The following is a 19,672-nucleotide window of genomic DNA, read 5'->3' on the forward strand; positions in this document are numbered from 1 at the left end:
AGGGGATGCCCATCAATTGGGGAATGGCTGAGCAAATTGTGGTATATGATGGTGATGGAATACTATTGTGCTAAAAGGAATAATAAAGTGGAGGAATGGAAACAACAAATTGGGAAAAAATCTTCATAGAAACCTCTGACAAAGGTTTAATTACTCATATTTATAATGAGCTAAATCAATTGTACAAAAAATCAAGCCATTCTCCAATTGATAAATGGGCAAGGGAAATGGATAGGCAGTTCTCAGATAAAGAAATCAAAACTATTAACAAGCACATGAAGAAGTGCTCTACATATCTTATAATCAGAGAGATGCAAATCAAAACAACTCTGAGGTATCACCTCACACCTAGCAGACTGGCTAACATAACAGCAAAGGAAAGTAATGAATGCTGGAGGGGATGTGGCAAAGTAGGGACATTAATTCATTGCTGGTGGAGCTGTGAACTGATCCAACCATTCTGGAGGGCAATTTGGAACTATGCCCAAAGGGCGACAAAAGAATATCTACCCATTGACCCAGCCATAGCACTGCTGGGTCTGTACCCCAAAGAGATAATGGACACAAAGACTTGTACAAAAATATTCATAGCTGCGCTCTTTGTGGTGGCCAAAAACTGGAAAACGAGGGGATGCCCATCAATTGGGGAATGGCTGAACAAACTGTGGTATATGTTGGTGATGGAATACTATTGTGCTAAAAGGAATAACAAAGTGGAGGAGTTCCATGGAGACTGGAACAACCTCCAGGAAGTGATGCAGAGCGAGAGGAGCAGAACCAGGAGAACATTGTACACAGAGACTAATACACTGTGGTATAATCGAACGTAATGGGCTTCTCCATTAGTGGCGGTGTAATGTCCCTGAACAACTTGCAGGGATCCAGGAGAAAAAAACACCATTCATAAGCAAAGGATAAACTATGGGAGTGGAAACACCGAGAAAAAGCAACTGCCTGAATACAGAGGTTGAGGGGACATGACAGAGGATAGACTCTAAATGAACACTCTAATGCAAATACTATCAACAAAGCAATGGGTTCAAATCAAGAAAACATCTAATGCCCAGTGGACTTACGTGTCGGCTATGGGGGGTGGGGGGGAGGAAAAGAAAATGATCTGTGTCTTTAACGAATAATGCTTGGAAATGATCAAATAAAATATATTTAAAAAAATAAAGTGGAGGAATTCCATGGAGACTGGAACAACCTCCAGGAAGTGATGCAGAGCGAGTGGAGCAGAACCAGGAGAACATTGTACACAGAGACTAATACACTGTGGTATAATCGAACATAATGGACTTCTCCATTAGTGGCGGTGTAATGTCCCTGAACAATTTGCAGGGATCTAGGAGAAAAAAACACTATTCATAAGCAAAGGATAAACTATGGGAGTGGAAACACCATGGAAAAGCAAATGCCTGAATACAGCAGTTGAGGGGACATGACAGAGGAGAGACTCTAAATGAACACTCTAATGCAAATATTATCAACATAGCAATGGGTTCAAATCAAGAAAACATGTAATGCCCAGTGGATTTACGCGTCGGCTATGGGGGGTTGGGGGGGGAGGAAAAGAAAATGATCTATGTCTTTAATGAATAATGCTTGGAAATGATCAAATAAAATATAATTAACAAAACAAAACAACAAAAAAAAAGAGTTAAATGGAACCTTAGGGGAAATTGAGTTCAACTCCATTAAAGCAAAAGAGAAGTAGCATTGGAACTCAGGTCCTCCTGACTTCCAGGGAGAGTCTGCTAGGAGATGTAGCAGTTTGGCTATACATATTCCCTCCACTGCATATATTTTTGTTTCCTGTGGGTGCTTCTTTCTGTCTCCCCATCCTCAAAGGCTGATTTCCTCTAACTATGTCTTCCCTCTCCCCTTTATCCTATAGGATATCATTTTCTCTCTCTGGCACCCAGAGGATCATAGAGCCAGAGTAATTAGACACCATCAAGTCCAGCCTCATAAATATAAAACAGGAGAAAACTGAGACTGAGAGAGGTTAAGTGACTTCTCCAAAATAACAGAGGTTGTCAGCAGTTCATGTAGTATTGAAATTTTAAAATTCAGTTTCATGTAGTATTCTCTAATAATTAGGACACTTAGCTGGCTCCTTTTATAATAGCAAGGTGTCCAGTCCTTTCCCATCTTCCTTCACCTATGGTCCTTTATCTCTATTGTTCACTGTCCCCCACAATGGGCTCTCCTCTCATTCCCTTGTCTACTATTGAATAGTCCACTTTATCTTTCTTTCTCTGTAATTCTATCTCTCTTGCTGTCTTTGGCTCTAGTTCTCTGTTTTAGTCTCTCTACCTATCCCTGATTTTCTCTCTATATTTATCTCTCCCTTTTCTGTATCTCTCTGTCTCTTTGTCTATTTCTGTCTCTGTTTTCTTCTCTACTTCTATCTGTCCTCAAAAGCATTTTCCCTTTCTCTCATTCCCACCCAATAACATCTTTACTTTTTGTTTCTATCACCAATATAATATGATCATAGATTTAGAGCTGGGTGGAACCTTAAGGGCCACTTAGTCCAACTCAATTATATATATATATATATATATATATATATATATATATATATATATATATAAAGAAACAGAGGTATAACCACCCTAAGTGAATTGGCCAGAATTAAATATTAATTCAGAATTCGAAATAGGATTTTAACTCATTATCCTGATTTCCAAAAACAGTCACTCAGATACCTGGCTGTCCACAGTAATCCCTACCCTTTACCTCTCTGTGCTACTCAGAAGCTTGAAGCCTTATTGTCACTCTGACCCCAAAGGAATTTGTCTTTTCATTTTCTTTCAGTCACCAATATGATGAGACCTTTAGAGCTGAAAGGAACCTTAAAAGATAAGCGCCCAGCTCCTTTATTTTACAAAGGAAGAAAAGCAGCTTACATAATTTATCAGACTTCCAACATCACACAGTTAAGAAGTGTGTTGGGAAACAGAATGTTAACTCAAGTCATCATGAACCTAGACATCAATATTCTATCCTTTAGCAAACATAACTAGGTCACTTCACACATTTTCCCTGACCCTCAATTCAAGTTGTCCTTTCTTGCTGTCTCTTCCCCACTTCTAGCTTCCCTCAAAGAAACAGGAGATGACCAAATTTCCAGACCTGTTCATCTCAAATGTTCACATGGCCTACTTGTGCCTGACTTGTAGTAGAGTCTTCAAGCTCACATTGGTTTTATCAGCCACAGTAAGACACATTCCACATTGAACCGGAAATAGTAATGGATTCTAGTCCTCTTCAAGTATGTAGGATAACAACCAACCAAGCTAGCTTTCCTCACACAATCTTACACTAATTCCAAGGAGTCTTTTCCTTTCTTTTTTTCTTCCTCTCCCTCTCCCTCTCCTTTTTCCATTCCCTCTCCCTCCCTCCTTCCCTTGCTCCCCCCCCTCATATCCACTGGGTTGTAAAGCTACAGAGACTGACCATAAAGGTCCTCAAGTGTAGCCTCATCTTTTTGCTGAAGTTGAAATTAAGACTGGCTAAAGCTAATTTACTTGGCCAGGGGAACATGGCTGGTGACAGTGTGTAAGTCAGAATTGGAACTCAAATAGTCTTGACTCAAATACAGTGGAGTATCCACCATGCAACCTGAGCATTAGGTACAGCATTAGAGTCCTGGGGAAAAGCCAGGGAAATACTCATTGTTGAGAGCTAGTGCCATATTCAAGGCAGAGCAGGATGACAACGTGCCTGCATTGCAGAGTGAGTCAGGGAGCTGGCCTGGTATTAGGAGCCTGGCAATGGGGGAAGGGCAGTTGTGCTGGATTTGAGCTGCAAAGGGAATATTTTCTATTTCCTCCTGAAGCCAAAAGGGAACTAATGAAGTTCATTAAGTCCAGCAGGAGGAGGCTGACCTGACTGGACCTACATTTTAGGAAAATCACTTTAGCACCAGAAAGGGGGACACATTGCCTGAAAGGTAGGCAGATTGGAGGCAGGCAGACCCAACAGCAACTACTGCAACCATCCACAGGGGAGGTGGGAAGAGACTGTACCAGGGAAGTGCCAGTATCAGAGGACAAAAGGATATATATTCAAGTGATATTAAAAAGGTAAAATTCTCTCTTTTCTGATTTGGATTAATCAAGAATGATTCCTATACACATTAGAATTCTCCCTCTCCCCAAATCTGAATTGCTGCTTCATTTCATTGCCTTTGAAGCCAACCTGATCTACCAAAAAACCCTAGGTACTGGAGCTTAGACAGGTGAAGTCACTTAGCATTCTGTGCCTAGGAAATATCTAATGGAGGATTTGAAAACATAGCATTTCTGATCCAATATTGGAATCTACCAAACCAAGCTTGCTCTCTACACCTCAGGACCCTTCTCTAGTCCTCTCTTCTGTTTCTCTTTCTCCTCCAGTCAGGGGCACACATCCCCTCCAAGCCCTCCTCTGTCATCTCTGCCCTGTGCCAAGGCCTCACATTTCCCTCTTTGCTTCAAATGACTCTAGAACTACAATGGCATTATAGGAAAAAAGGCCCCCAATACCATTTAATGGAAGACAAAGCTACAGCTGAGGCATAATGAATGACTTACACAGGAAAACACCCCCTCTCTGTTAGTGAGAAGGGATCCAACCTCAGGCCTGATGCAGACAACACTAATTTTTTCCACCATGAAGTTCAGTTGTCTGTTCCATCAACATGGGAAATAGTCTCACTTTCCCCCACCTTTAGCCCTCCACCACTGACATAAACCTTCTACTACCTTAGCCCCAGGGGCTCACTCTCCAGTCAATTACCATGAGTTTTCTTCCTTAATCTGTCCCTCTTTCTGTCTCTCTTCTTCTAACCCTGTTGCTTCACTGCTGTGTATCTTTCTACTAAGCATTCGACCTTCTTCTGGAATCATCTAATGACATTTTCCTTCCAGCTGATCTTTCTCTCTAACCATTTGTTAAAAAAAACCCAAATCCTTACACAGTAAAATCAATACTATGTATTGGTTCCAAGACAGAAGAATGGTAAGACCTAAGAAATGGGGGTTAAGTGACTTGTCCAGGGTCACACAGCTAGGAAGTATCTGAAGCTGGAATTAAACCTAGGACCTCCTGTCTCTAGGTCTGGCTCTCAATCCACTGTGCTACCCAGCTGCCTCCCCTCTCTATCCATTCTAATACCTTCCTTCTCTCTCTCACCTCCTCTGAATCTTATTGCTTTGACTGTTGCTCACACCAAATATTAGATATGTATCATCATTATTCAATGGTACAAAAATACCATTGATTCAAAACTCAATGGATCTCTATAAGGCAGTGATTTCCATGCCTTCATATAAGGGGAAATGAAGAAAATATGGATTAATTAAGTCTTTAATTTGTTCCAGAGACTGTGCAATATGAATAATAAATTTGGTACTTGATTCTCAAAATTTCACTGAGTTATAACTGCTTTGAAAATTCCCCAAACACAATTGATGAAACTGAGGTTAACAGACATTAAGTTACTTGTTCAGAGAAACAGAGCTAATATGTGATTAGCACTTTCAAGGAGCTCTGTCCCCAAAAAGCCAATAAGACACTGCGGCATATGTAAGAATATACAAGCTACAAGCTACAGTGCCACCATATTTTGGAAATACACATAAAAGAGATGATGCCAATCAGAAATTTGTTCTATAATTGATGTGTAATTCCCTAAGTTTCTGCATATGGAAAAAGAATCTTTTTCTCTGTCTCTGTCTCTCTCTGTCTCTCTCTCTCAATCTCTCTCCTGTATTCCTAAACTGGCCAGAATTAGGAATACAGGCATATCAGTGGAAAGCTCCCACTCTTTTCACCCTTTTCCCTTTGGCTGATCAGACCATAGGGAAAAGATCAGCTGAGAATTTCCAAAGATTCAAAATAGAGACAATGCTGACAGCATAGTCTCTCTATTACATAGAACAGACAAGCACAAGCAACACTGCACACTCTCTCCTCAAGCCTCAGGACACAAGATATTTTCCCATGGTTCCAAAGTCCCTTCTCAACGGACCTAAAAGGAATTAAGAAAGGAAAATGTTGAGGCAAGAGATTATCTTGGATGGTGGTGGTGGTGGTGGCTTGGTTGATTTCTTGTTTGGTCCAATCTACCTATAGGCTGAACTGGTGCTTCAGACCCCAGAGGCTGCACTATAGGAGACTTTTAAAGACAGTAGGATTCTCCATGTAATACAAAAAAGACACAGCCTGTCCCTAGGCTAACTCAGGAACCAGTGACTGTCAGGGACTTTCACTGTAAGGAAATCCATCCACAGGCCTCCTGCAGGTTCATACATTCACTCACACAATCACTGGCCATCTTCATTCTTACACACTTGCAACCAAACCTAAGACAATTACCCTGGACAGAAGTGTCCTTCCTGTAAAGTCACAACCAACAGACAACTGAAGCATCTTAATATTCAGGTGTGTTTTCACTCTGCTCTCTATTGGAACACAGAAATTTGGACAAACTTACTCTTACCACCTGATGAGTAGGAGGATGACAAAGCACCATGGGAGGCTGTTAATGGAGGTAAAAAGGGTACCTTGTGCGCGCTCCAGCAATCCCAGGTGTCCCATCACTCCACAAGGCCAAAGTGAGTCACAGACAGCTACCTTCTAATGCAAATAGTGGGACAAGTTCCTCAGCATCTTGGGAGAAGCACACCAGTCAGCCAGAAGCCAATGGCTCTAGGTCAAAGATAGGAAGCCAAACTGAAAGCAACCCTATTAACTAGCCTGATAAGGAAGGTTACCATCCAGGAAGAGCAGGAACAAATTTGAGTTTCATAACTTTCAGACCCTCAGAATACAAAGCCAATAAGTGGCATTCTATAGCTTGAGAAGGAAAATGCAAATACTGCACCAGAGAGAGAGAGAAGGAAGGGGATTAGTTACTGGAAAAAAGGGGGGACTATTGACAATGAAAACCAAAGACTTTATTCTTTGGTGCCAAGCCCTGTCGATTTTACCTTCTTAACATCTACCACCCCTCTCTTCTGACACTGCCATCAATTTCATGCAGCTCCTCATCATATCATGCCTGAGTAAAGAAATAGCCTTCATCTTGGTCTTCCTGCCTCAACTCTCTTCCTATTCAATTCCATCCTCCATCTAACTTTTCAAATGATCTTTCAAAAGTTCAAGTCTTACCAAGTAACAGCAATATTCAATAACATTCCAGGATCTCCAGGAAGAAATAGAAAATCTTCTGCTTGGCATTCAAAGCCCTTCCTCACCTGCCACCTTTCCTGTCCTCTTTACTCTTATACTCTACCATCCATATACTTTGTGATCCAGTGACATTGGCCTTCCTGTTGTCCCTAGAACAAGAGGCTCCATTTCTGATCCTGGGAATTTTCATTGCTACAATGTTCTCCCTACTCATCCATGTTTCTCCAGATTCCTTCAAGTCCCAGGGGGAATTTTACCTTCTATAGAAAGGTTTTCCTGATCTGCCTCAATTCTAATACCTTTCCTCTGTTGAGTATTTCAAATATCTCAAGGCTATATCTTCTTTGTACATAATGTTGTCTTGACCATTAGACTGTGAGTTCCCTGACAGCAAAGAGATCTTTTACCTTCCTTTACATCTCCAGGGTTTAGCATGATGCCTGACACATAGTGAGTAACCAATAAATGTTTAGTGACTCACTGAAACAATCCTCTATTCAAGGACAGGAGATAAGGGGAAGGGAGCAAATACTATTAAAATTGACAAAGTAGCCATTTTGAACCAAAATGCCTGGTCTCTTTACCGAGGACAGTGAGTGGTTGTTATATCAGTGGGAAAGACTTATCCCACTATTTTGCATAGAGGTAAGAGACTATTAATATAAATAATTCTTACTAATTATTCATATTTATGATATTATTGATATTGATAATTATTATTAATATTGATTATATTATTAATATAATATTAGGCCACTCAGTGGTTGCAGGATTTCTATATTTTTAGGCCATCAAGATATGGCAAAATGATTGTGGTTCCTATTCCAACACACACACATGTGATTCCATATCCCCAAGGCTTTCTTTTCCCTCTATCACTGGAAGAATTGTACAGCTGGACGGCCCTTACAGGGCATTAAGTCCAACCCCATCATTTTATAGGAGAAAAAACTGTGGCTGAGACAAATTAAATGACCTCTCCATGGTAACTCATCTTGATAGGGGTTAAAGTGGGACTCATTCTCAAGTACCTATGATTCCAATTCCAACGCTCTTCTATGATCCCTAGAATGCCCAGAACATGCCCACCATACCATTCCACTCTTCATCAAGGAATATATCTTTAGCACAGAAATTCATACATCAGAAACCATTGCCTCTGATTTCATTCCCAGGTCCTCTTTAAGGGGCTGCCCAAGACAGACAACTCTTCTTCATGCCTGGAATCCCAAGTAACTTTCTCCCTTCCTGCTTTCAGCCTACTCTGCAGGTTCTGTTGGATTGTCCTCTCCTTGAGACCAAGGGCTATTTTCTTCTTCAGTTCTATTTAGATTCCAATAGTTTTAAAACTATGGGTCTAGCATTGTTGGGCCTATAAATACTTATTGACTAAATGAATGATTAACTCACTGAGTTTATCCCCTATCATACTGAGATGTCACCCCACACTACCCATTATCAGAAGATTTAACTTCCCTTGCTACCTCTTCATCTCTAGGGGTCTCCTTTCTGTGTGTCTTAACCCCTCCTATACTGGCCACTTCCATTATTTCCTGGTTCATGCCCAAGAGTCTTTTTCTTCCTTGTTCAATCTCAATCATCTTTCTTTCTCTCTTTGTCTAAAGAACACCCACTCTTCAATCAAATCCCCTAGTTCTCCCTTCCATTTCTCTTCTCCATGTCAACTGTCATACTATTATTCCAACTTTCTCCTTTGTTCAGAACCCATTTGTATTGTTCTCACTCCCACCCAAATACAAATGTCCTTTTTCTTTCTAACATGATTAAGATCATAGAGTTAGACCTAGAAGGTACATTAAGGACAACTTAGTCAAATTCAATGTTATCACATCAGAGGAAACTGAGGCTTAGACACTTTAAGTGACTTGCCTGGACTCAACAAGCTATTAAGAATGTGAGGCAGGATTTTAATTGAGTTCATCCTGACTTCTAAGAAAAATCCAGTAGAAGGTGAAACATTTGCATTCTGTATTATTTTCTCAGCATAATTCCCAAGGAGCCTTTACTTTGTGTGTTTCTGAGTGTTTGTCTGCCTCTGTGTATGTGTGTACCTAGGTTTCTTTCTCTCAATGTCTCTAAATCTCTCAACCTCTCCTTTTCCCTCTCTTTCCCTCCTCAATATCTCCTCCTCAAATGCTTTTTTCCTTGTTTTAATTCCCACTCAGTGATAACTAGTATTTCCTTTTACTCCCAATCATCAACATGTTGGAAAATTCAGAGGTGAAAGGAACCCTAGGGCCCCTGAATCCAACTCCATTATATTGTAACAGAGGGTTAGACACTCAAACTAAATTACCCAGATTCAAACAATTTTTAGGAATATGATATAAGACTTGGAAAAATAAATAGATAAATAAAAGACTTGAACTCAGGTTATTCTGACTTCCAAAAGGTTATCTAGCAGTTCTGGTCTACACATTCCCCTCGAGCCACATACTTCCATTTCCTGTGAATGCTTCCCTCTCTCTTCTTCTCATCCTTAATCCCTGATTCTTCCCTAACTCTATCATTTTCTACTTCAAGCTTACTACCAAGTGGATCTCTCCCTCTCTCTCTCTCTCTCTCTCTCTCTCTCTCTCTCTCTCTCTCTCTCTCTCTCTCTCTCTCTCTCGCACCCAGAGGATCACAGAACTTGACAGTCATTAGAAACCATCAAATCCAGCCCAATAAATATAGTGAGGAGAAAATTTAGCTGACAGTGGTTGAATACTTCTCCATAGAAATATACCTTGTCAAAAAGACTTGTACAAAAATATTCATAGCTGCGCTCTTTGTGGTGGCCAAAAATTGGAAAACGAGGGGATGCCCATCAATTGGGGAATGGCTGAACAAATTGTGGTATATGTTGGTGATGGAATATTATTGTGCAAAAAGGAATAATAAAGTGGAGGAATTCCATGGAGACTGGAACGACCTCCAGGAAGTGATGCAGAGCGAGAGGAGCAGAGCCAGGAGAACATTGTACACAGAGACAAACACACTGTGGTATAATCGAACGTAATGGACTTCTCCATTAGTGGCAGTGTAATGCCCCTGCACAATCTGCAGGGATCAAGGAGAAAAAAACACTATCCATAAGCAGAGGACAAACTGAGGGAGTAGAAACACTGAGGAAAAGCAACTGCCTGACTACAATGGCTGAGGGGACATGACAGAGGAAAGACTCTGAGCGAACACTCTGATGCAAATACTAACAACATGACAATGGGTTCGAGTCAAGAACACACATGATACCAGTGGAATCACGCGTCGGCCACGGGGGGGGGGGGGTGGGAGGGAGGAAAAGAAAATGATCTTTGTCTTTAATGAAAAATGCATGGAAATGATCAAATAAAATACTATAAAATAAAAAAAAAAGAAATATACCTTGTCAAAAGCTGAGGTTGGATTTAAACCCAATGAGCCATCTCTAAGTAGAAGCTCTTAACTACTATGACACCAAGGAGGCTTGCTCTACACTTTCCAGGTGTCCTCATTTCCCTCTGAAAAGGTCTCTTTCCTCACTCATCCAGTCCTTAGAAGGCAATGTTCTCTCCCCCTCCCTTCCTCTCTATTTCCTATTTAAACTCTTTATCTCCTTACTGTAAATCCTACCCTTTCCTTTTTTCCCTTTCATGATTCATAAATTTTGAGCTAGAAGGAACCCAGTGAGTTTCTCACTCATCTTTCTTTAACTCTCCTTTCTCTCAATAACTTATTGCCCTTTTATGTGATGATTTTACTCCTCATCTTTTTTCTTATGTAATATTTTATTTTTTCTAACTTCATGTAAAAGCAAGTTTACATTCATTTGGAAACCTGCCCTTCTGACTCAACATCCTCACATATCCAGCTGTCCTTTCCCTTTCACTCAGCCTTTCCTCTGGCTTCAGCAAGTCCTTCCCTTTGTCTCTCTCTCTTCTTCACAAAACTCTTGCCTTGCTCTCCCTGACATTCACTATTTCTCCCTTACATTCAGTAAGTGGCCTTTTTCTGTCTATGCTTTAACCAAAATCATCACAGAATTAATTAGAACTGGGAAGAACTCTATGGTTCATTGTGCCCAACCATATCATTTTAAGACAGACTATAAAAAGGCTTAAACACTTGAAGAGTATTTCCCAGGGTCACACATCTAATAAGAATGTGTGTGAGGGAGCATTGGACTCAGGTAATGAGGAATCCCAACTTTATAAAAATGGAAAAAGTGCTTTATAAAAATGAAGACTTAGCTGGACCACTTCACAATTTCCCTGGAAAACCCATTCCCAATGGTCACCTCACTCTAGATATCATTCCTCATTAATCTACTATTCCCTCTGAACCTATAACTCTCCTCCCACTCCTATCCCATGTGGACTTTGTTATCTCTTCCTCTCATCCATTAGATCAGAGATCTGGAGGAACCCTAGAGGCCATGGAGTCCAGGCCAATTCTTTTGCAGAAGAGAAAAGTATGGCTGAGACAAGTTAAGTGCCTCACCTGTGGTGAAATAACTTTCAACTAGCTGAGTTCAGTTAAAAACTCAGAGTTCTGACTCCAACCAGAGTACTCTGGGAGATACCTCCCATAGAGGGTGTTCAGAAACACTAACACTACCTCTGGTGACAGGGTGTGTGGAGCCCTTTTCCAGGCTGCTTTCCTCCTTAGTGCCCACTGACACTCAGGTACCACCTGTTGCTCCAAGAAGCTGGAGCATGACAAGAAGTCACAAGTTGGTAAATCCTCTTGGCAAACGGGCTAACAGCCAGGTTGAGGGTAACCAACAAACCTCAAACCCACCATTCAGTTAGAGGGCTGCCTACCCCAGGCATCTTAATACTTCCCTGTCAAAGGAGCAGATAAGAACAATTTGTTCCAATGTCCATGGAGTTTGTAGAAGCAGGTGATGTGGAGCAATTAGAGATGGGTAATGAAACATGGAAGAACCCAAGGCCATCCACTGCAATCTGAGCCATCAAAAGTCATCCTGAAAATAGTCATCTTGCCACTGGACTCTGATGATACTGGGAGAGTGAAGCCAACCTCTTGGCACAACAGCACCACACTTAAACCCAATTTATGCACCAATCAAAAGGAATAACCCCAGATGTTAATTTGGTCCTCTTCAAGTAGAAAGGACAACAACCAACCACGATACCTCCAATACACAAAACTCTCACTTCCCTTTCTAGCTCTCTCTCCCTTTTGGAAACATACCTGTCCCTCTCCATCTTCTGCAATCACTGCCCTGCCCCATTACCTAGTCAACTTTTCTTCCTTGTTCTCTATCTTTTTCTATCCCTCTATGTCTCTCCCTGTCTTTCACTATAACTCTTTCCCTGGAAATCCATACTTCTGACTCAACACCCCTACATCCCCACCTGTCCTTTCCCTTTCACTCAACCTTTCCCTGGCCTGAGCAAGCCCTTCCCTTTGTGTCTCTCTTCTTCTCACAAGTCCTTGGCCTTGCTCTCCCTCACATTCAGTAAGTCACCTTTTCTTTTTCTTGCTGTAACCAGCAACAGCACAGAATTAGAGCAGGAAGGAAGTCTAGGGGTTGTTGAGTCCAACTCTATCATTTTAGAGCAGAACAAAAATAAGGCTTAGACATTTGAAGTGACTTGCCCAGGGTCACACATAAGAATGTTTATGAGAAAGCATTTGAACTAAAGTCTTATGGACTCCTAGCAACCATGCTTTATAAACATGGAGCTTTAGTTGTATCCTTTGATAAGTTGTCCCTCAATACCATTTGCAGGGTTTCCTTCCCTCCATACCACCCTCTTAATTAATCAACTATTCTCTTTAAACCTATTACTCTCCTCCCACTCTAAAATCCCAGGTGGGCTTTCTTTTCTCACCCTCACGTCCATAAGATCAGACAGCTAGAGGGACTTTAGACCTACTGAGTTCAGGCTCATTGTTTTACAGAAGAGAAAACTGTGGCTGAGACAAGTTAAGTGTCCCACCTGGGCTAAAATAACTTTTCACTAGCTAATTCTAGATCCCAACCCAAGGGAGATCTGACTCCAACCAGAGAAATCTACCAAATAACAATTATCTGCCTCCCAGGGTGAACAAGCTATTCAGGGAAGAATGGTACCTTTGTACTCTGAGAGTTTGATCATCCCTTTTCCAGAATGCTTTGCTTGCATGGTGCTCACCTGACATCTAGCTTTCACCTATGCCTCTCAGAAGCTTTAGGATTCCCAGCATCCTTAATCTAGTGAATTGTCTCAGCAGGCTAGCTAAACCAGATTGAGCATAACCAATGGAACTCAAACCTATCAGTACTTTAGGGGGATGTCAACCCCAGGCATGTGAAGACTTCCCCAGGCAGAGGTGGTGGATAAGTGCAATTTGTTCCAATAGTCATAGCAGCAGCAGAATCCATTATTGTGCATTGTTTCAAGCTTGGTTAAACACTGAAGAAGTGAAGGTCATCCATTGGCTCCAGGGCAATCACCACTGTCTTGATCTTTCTCTTCTCACAGAAACTCAACAACTCTGGAAACTAGGGTGAAGCAGATGTCTTTGCATAACCATGCCTCCTCTAAATCCAATTTATGAAGGAATCAAAAGTCATCATCAGTGAGGTCATTTTGGTCCTCTTCATGTATGAAGAACAACTAACCAGCTGTCTTCCAGGCACCTGCCTTGTGTAAAATTCCCACTTCTCTTTATTGCTCTCTTTCTCTTGTGGAAACATACCTCTATAGCTCACTATCTTCTGTAATCACTGCCCTGTCCATTACCTAGTTTTCCTTCTTTGTTGTCTTTTTATCACTTTGAATTTTGCCTTTTTCTATCCCTCTATCTCTAGATCTCCCCCTCTCTTTCACTATCATTATGTATCTGGAAACTCACCATTATTCACATATCCCTAGTTACCCTTTCTCTTTCACTCAGTCTTTCCCCTGACCTCAGTAAACCTTTGTCTCTCTCTTCTCATGAATCTTTTGCCTTGTTTTCTCTTATATACAGTAAATAGTCTTTTTCTTTTCTTACTGTAACCAATACCATCATAGAATTAGAGCTGGGAAGAATTCTAGCGGTCACTGAATCATTCCTTTCATTTTTGGGTAAAACAAATAAAGGACGAGACACATGAAGTGACTTGCCCCAAAACATCCATGTAGTAAGGATTACTACATATGCTATGAACTCAGCTCACTTGGACTCCCAACAATACTGCTTTATACACCAGAAAATTGAGTTGTATTACTCTACAAATTATCCCTAAACCCCTTTCCTTCCCCCATCCCTCTCTCTCCTCCTTAACCAATTATTCTCTCTGAACCTATCACTCTCCTCCCACACCAATTCCAAATGGTTTTCTTTTTCTCTCCTTCTCATCCATAAGAACAGAGAGCTGAAGGGACCCCAGAGGTCATCAAGCACAATCTCATCCCTTTTCAAAAAAGGAAAGTGAAGCTGAGAAGAGGCTATATGAATTGCCCAAAGTAGCACAGATTGTCATTGTGGTCAGATTGATTTTTATAATCCTTACCTTCTGTCTTAGAATCAATACTGTGTATTGGTTCTAAGGCAGAAGAGTTGTAAGGGTTAGGTAATGGGGGTTAAGTTAATTGACCAAGGTCACATGGCTATAACGTTTTTGAGGATAAATTTGAACCCATGACCCCCCATCTTTACGCCTGATTCTCAACTCACTGAGCCTCTTTTTAAAAAAACCCTTACTTCCTGTCTTAGAATCAATACTGTGTATTGTTCTAAAGCAGAAGAGTTGTAAGTACTAGGCAATGGGAATGGGGGTTAAGTGACTTTCCCAGGGTCACACAGCTAGGAAGTGTCTGATGCCAGATTTGAATCCAGGATCTGCCATCTCTGGGCCTGGCTCTCAATCCACTGAGCTACCCAGCTGCCCCCACTGGACCTCTTAACTACCCTTTGGGTCAGGTTTCTAACACAAATGTCTTGACTCCAAGTTCAGCTCTCTTTCCTTTGTGAGACCCAGTTCCCTCCCCCATACTATCCTCAGATTTCCTTTACCTTCCAATTTCTCCCACACCTGTAATCTATTATTTATCCCTCTCCACAATGCTCATGCTCTCTCCATCCCCTTTGCCTTTATCTCTTACCCTACCCTCTCCTCTCTCTATTCCTCTTTCTCTTTCCTTCCTTCCCTCCCTCCCTTCCCTCCTTCCCTTCCTCCCTCCTTCCCTTTCTCCATCCTTCCCTTCCTCCCTCCTTCCCTTCCTTCTTCCTTCCCTTCCTCCCTCCTTCCCTTTCTCCCTCCTTCCCTTCCTCCCTCCTTCCCTTCCTTTCCTCCTTCCCTTCCTCCCTCCTTCCCTTCCTCCCTCATTCCCTCCCTTCCTTCCTTTCCTCCCTCCTTCCCTTCCTTTCCTCCTTCCCTTCCTCCCTCCTTCCCTTTCTCCTTCCTTCCCTTCCTCCCTCCTTCCCTTTCTCCTTCCTTCCCTTCCTCCCTCCTTCCCTTTTTCCCTCCTTCCCTTCCTCCCTCCTTCCCTTTCTCCCTCCTTTCCTCCCTCCCTCCCTCCTTAGAAGATATTTGCCTCTCTCTCTCAATCCCTTTCCTTCTACCCAAATAGCTAATGGCCTTTTCCTTCACTCTCCATCACCAATATCATGTTTTTAGAAATAGAAGGAATATTATGGGCCATTTAATCCATTCCCAAAATTTTAGACCAGAAGAATCTGAGATTTAGCAAGTATAATTGACTTGCCTAGGGTTATAAAAACTAGAAGGCTTTTAAACATAATTCAAACTCAGATTTTTCTAACTTCTACTCTATCTACAATACTCTACCACTTTCCACCCCCACCCCCACCCCCAGGAAATCGGAAGATAAGAACTATTTATTGCAACGGCCATGGAGGCAGCTGAAGCAGGCAATGTAGAGCATTTAGAACTTGATCAAACATCGAAGATATGAAGTTCATCCACAGCAGCCAGTCCATCATAATCTTCTTGTCTTTTGCCTTGCCACTGGACATTGATGACTCTAGAAGAGAGAGTGAAGCTCAGAACTTTGTGCAACTGGGCCTCACTTCAATATAATTCATACCTAAGTCAAGACAGCAGTGTGGAAGAGTGGAAAGGGACTAGATTCCTAGTGAAGATCTAGCAGTACTTATTTTGTGGGAGACCCTAGGTTAATCAATAAACCTCTCTGGGTTTCATTTTATTTCTATGCAGAATGAGGAGGTATGATATGGTAGTCAGAAAGAGCCAGTGATGCCTTGTGATGCATTAAGACAGGGGCTGTCAAGGACTAGGAAAGTTATTATATTATTATACATTGTCCTTGTCCTGTTCCACTATGTATAATATAGTAGAGACCTGCTAAATCTAACATTGTAAAGCACTTAGCACACTTCCTGCCATATACTATGCTCTATACAAATGATGGTTATTATTATTGTCAGAAGTACATCTAGAATGCTATACTCACTTCAGAGAATCACAGTTTTAAGATAGATAGATATAAATTAAAGGGTGGCTAGAAAAGGACACAACTGAGATTTTACCTCATAGTCCTCAAATGTCAAGAATTATAAAACATAGAAATGATCCACGCTAGAGAAGCTGTGGGAAAACAGGCACACTAATATACTGTTAGTGGAGTTGTGAATTGGTTTGACTGTTGTGGAAAATAATTTGGAGGTATGCCATAAAAAATCATTAAACTGCTCATACCTTTTGACCTAGAGATTTCACTGCTGGGGATAAACACCAAGGACCTCAAAAACACAAAGAAAGGCACCACATGTAGCAAAAAAATTCAAAGCAACACTTTTTCAGCTTGCAAAAACAACTGGTCACAAAAATAAGTGGCTACAAATTGGCAATTGGCTGAACAAATTATGGGATGAGAATGTAATGAAATACTCTTGAAGAATAAGAAATGATATATATCCAAAAGAACACCAATACCTACCAACCCATATGCCTCTTCTCCCATCTATAGAATATTTTTATTAACAATCATCTACAGATGCATTGGAGGTGGCTTTAATGAAGATATTTGTAAGGAACAGACGAGTCTTCTTCAACAAAGTTTCCATAGTGATTACATTGTTACCACCACACTGTGGATTGAAACACATAGAGAATACAATATCTCACTGATCTTATTATTTGTGTAATATAAAAGAGCATTGGTTTGAGAGAGCAAACCACTGCCTGAAAGATTCTCCTTCAACCAAGTGTTTCCCATCTATACATGAAGGGTATGCAAGATTCTTTGAAAGGTATAACAGAGATAACCTTGTTCAACAATCCTCAGATGATAAATAAAGGCAAGACACAAACAGAGGGAAAGGTATATTCTCCAAAGGCACTTACCTCCAACAGGCTCTAAAATGAAGAGGAATTCTCTAGAAATGATGAGGTTTCCTGCTCCTCTTGGAATCTGAGATTTTACAGATTGCATCAGAATACTTCTGAAACTCCTAGAAGAGATCATTTAGTTAAAAAAATGTTTGAACTAACCATTCATGAAGAAAAACTCAAGTGGATGAAGAACGTTATCAAGACTATGCTATATAGCTGGATGGCCAATCAATAGAGTTAGTCTATCACTATGAACATATTTATATGCATATGCATGTATGTGTGTATGCAAGTTATCTCAGAGGAGCAGTTAAGTTCTAATAATTGCAGAAATATAAATGCTATGAGCTTATAAAAACATTGGAAAGATTATTTAAAATTTTTTAATATTGATGTTTCTCATTAAAATGCAATGGAACTCTACTTTTTGCTACACATCACTTTATATAAGTTTTATACTTTCGTTAACTGTTTACTCAGTGACAGAAAAAATTACATTTCTAATCCTAGGCTTAGGATCATCTAAAGAACAATGTCCTGATACAGTAACAACTGTTTTCATGTAATCCCACCAGAAAAAGTCTCATGATATAGACCTCCACTACCAAGACCAAGAAAGTATCAGTCCATTAACTGTTACACACACAATGAATGATTTTCCTGACTTGTTAAAGTTTAAAATATATTATTCAAAACTCAAAAAAAACTTAAAAATCATAAAAGAATTTCAAATAATTAAACCAATCAAATATGCAAAGTTATTAGGACATAAAAATGCACTAAAAGTCTTGGGATACCCTTCATATATACGTATATATGTGTGTATATGTAAATATGCATATGTGTGTATATATTCATGATCTAGAATTAGTAGACAATTAATTGGGCCCAGAATTGAACAGGCAGAGGCAAGCAGGCTGAATCACCTTCAGAAAACTTGAAAATTCTTTTAATAGCCCCCAACTCTTCCCTGAAATACTCATGCTTTTAATATCAAAGGCCTATAAGTATAAAGTCATGGAGCATCACAAACACAGCAGAATTAAATTAGTATCACAACCTGGGCTCTTTTTACTTTGGCAGTCTTTTTGTAATTCTACTATTCCCTTCCATGTACTCCAAGACTAATGCTATCACCAATAGGATAAGCCCCCAAGAGTAGGGGAATAATAGACACCTTTCTAAGGAGGGGCAAATTGACTTAAGTCAGAAATGGAGCAGAGCATTCTCCATTCTGAGAGACTCTGTGAGTGGCCATTATACTTGCAGCCTGGGTACAATAGGGAGACTCAGTTCTTGTCTTTCCCCAAAAATCAATTCCATAGAAGTTTAGGGGTTTACATATTTTTCTCATTTCATTTTACTTTGTATGTGGAAATGTTTTCTTTTTGAGTGTCCCTTAAGTTCTGAATTTAAAAATTAAAATTGAAAAATCAATTTTTCAAAATAGTTTATATCAATAATCATAATCATACCTCATATTCCAAGAGCTTTAAGGTTTCTGAATCACTTTTCTCACAACTCTTGAGTTTAAAACATAGGTAAAGCAGGTATTATTATCCCTATTTTATAAGTGAGGAAATGGGGATCCAGGAAGAGAAAGTGCTGGTAACTGCAAGCTTGCTGGTTCCACTCTTTACACCTTACCCATTTGCACCTTATATTCAGAGATGAGAAGCAGCATGGTAGAGTAGGATGAATGCTGAGATTAGAAACAAAAGTTGTGGGTTCAAACCTTGCCTCTGTTCCTTACTTCCTGTATGATTTTTGTTGTTTTTGTTATTGATATGGTCAATTACACTTATACTTTTCCTAAAACTGAACCAAAGTGCATTCCTGGTATAAATTCAGCTTGGCAATAATGCATAATCTTTGTGAAATATTGCTACAATCTCCTACCTCTTATTTTAGCTAAATATTTTGTATCAAAATTCATTATGGTTTTCTTTTATCTTGCTCCAGACTTGTCAGTATATAGGTAAATCTACTCCCCATCCACAAGTACTAGAAACAATCTTACTGAATTCTTGGGGAGACTGGAAAATACCTTCATTAATATTTATATTGGTGGGGGGAAAGAAGGCAAATGACAGTGCCATTATGGCTCTGATAATTTTTTTTAAAAGAACAAGTATTAAGGTGCAAGATTAAAAGCATGTTTTTAAAGGGCTGCCGTATTTACATGGAAGC

General features: G+C 40.3%; 1 long non-coding RNA gene across 1 annotated transcript in view; it reads right to left on the reverse strand.

Annotated features, from left to right (window-relative positions):
* Nucleotides 1–8,509: 8,509 nt before the first annotated feature.
* The window catches only part of LOC130453523 (uncharacterized), a 29,986-nt gene continuing 18,823 nt past the window's right edge, over nt 8,510–19,672 (reverse strand). The window contains exons 4-6 of the long non-coding RNA XR_001625852.2: nt 17,495–17,601; nt 17,088–17,238; nt 8,510–16,151 (exon numbers count right to left, since the gene is read on the reverse strand). This is a non-coding gene — a long non-coding RNA (uncharacterized LOC130453523). The remainder of the gene's footprint in view (nt 16,152–17,087; nt 17,239–17,494; nt 17,602–19,672) is intronic.

The sequence above is a fragment of the Monodelphis domestica genome, chromosome X (genome assembly GCF_027887165.1).
Source record: "Monodelphis domestica isolate mMonDom1 chromosome X, mMonDom1.pri, whole genome shotgun sequence".
In the NCBI taxonomy this organism is placed as follows: domain Eukaryota; kingdom Metazoa; phylum Chordata; class Mammalia; order Didelphimorphia; family Didelphidae; genus Monodelphis; species Monodelphis domestica.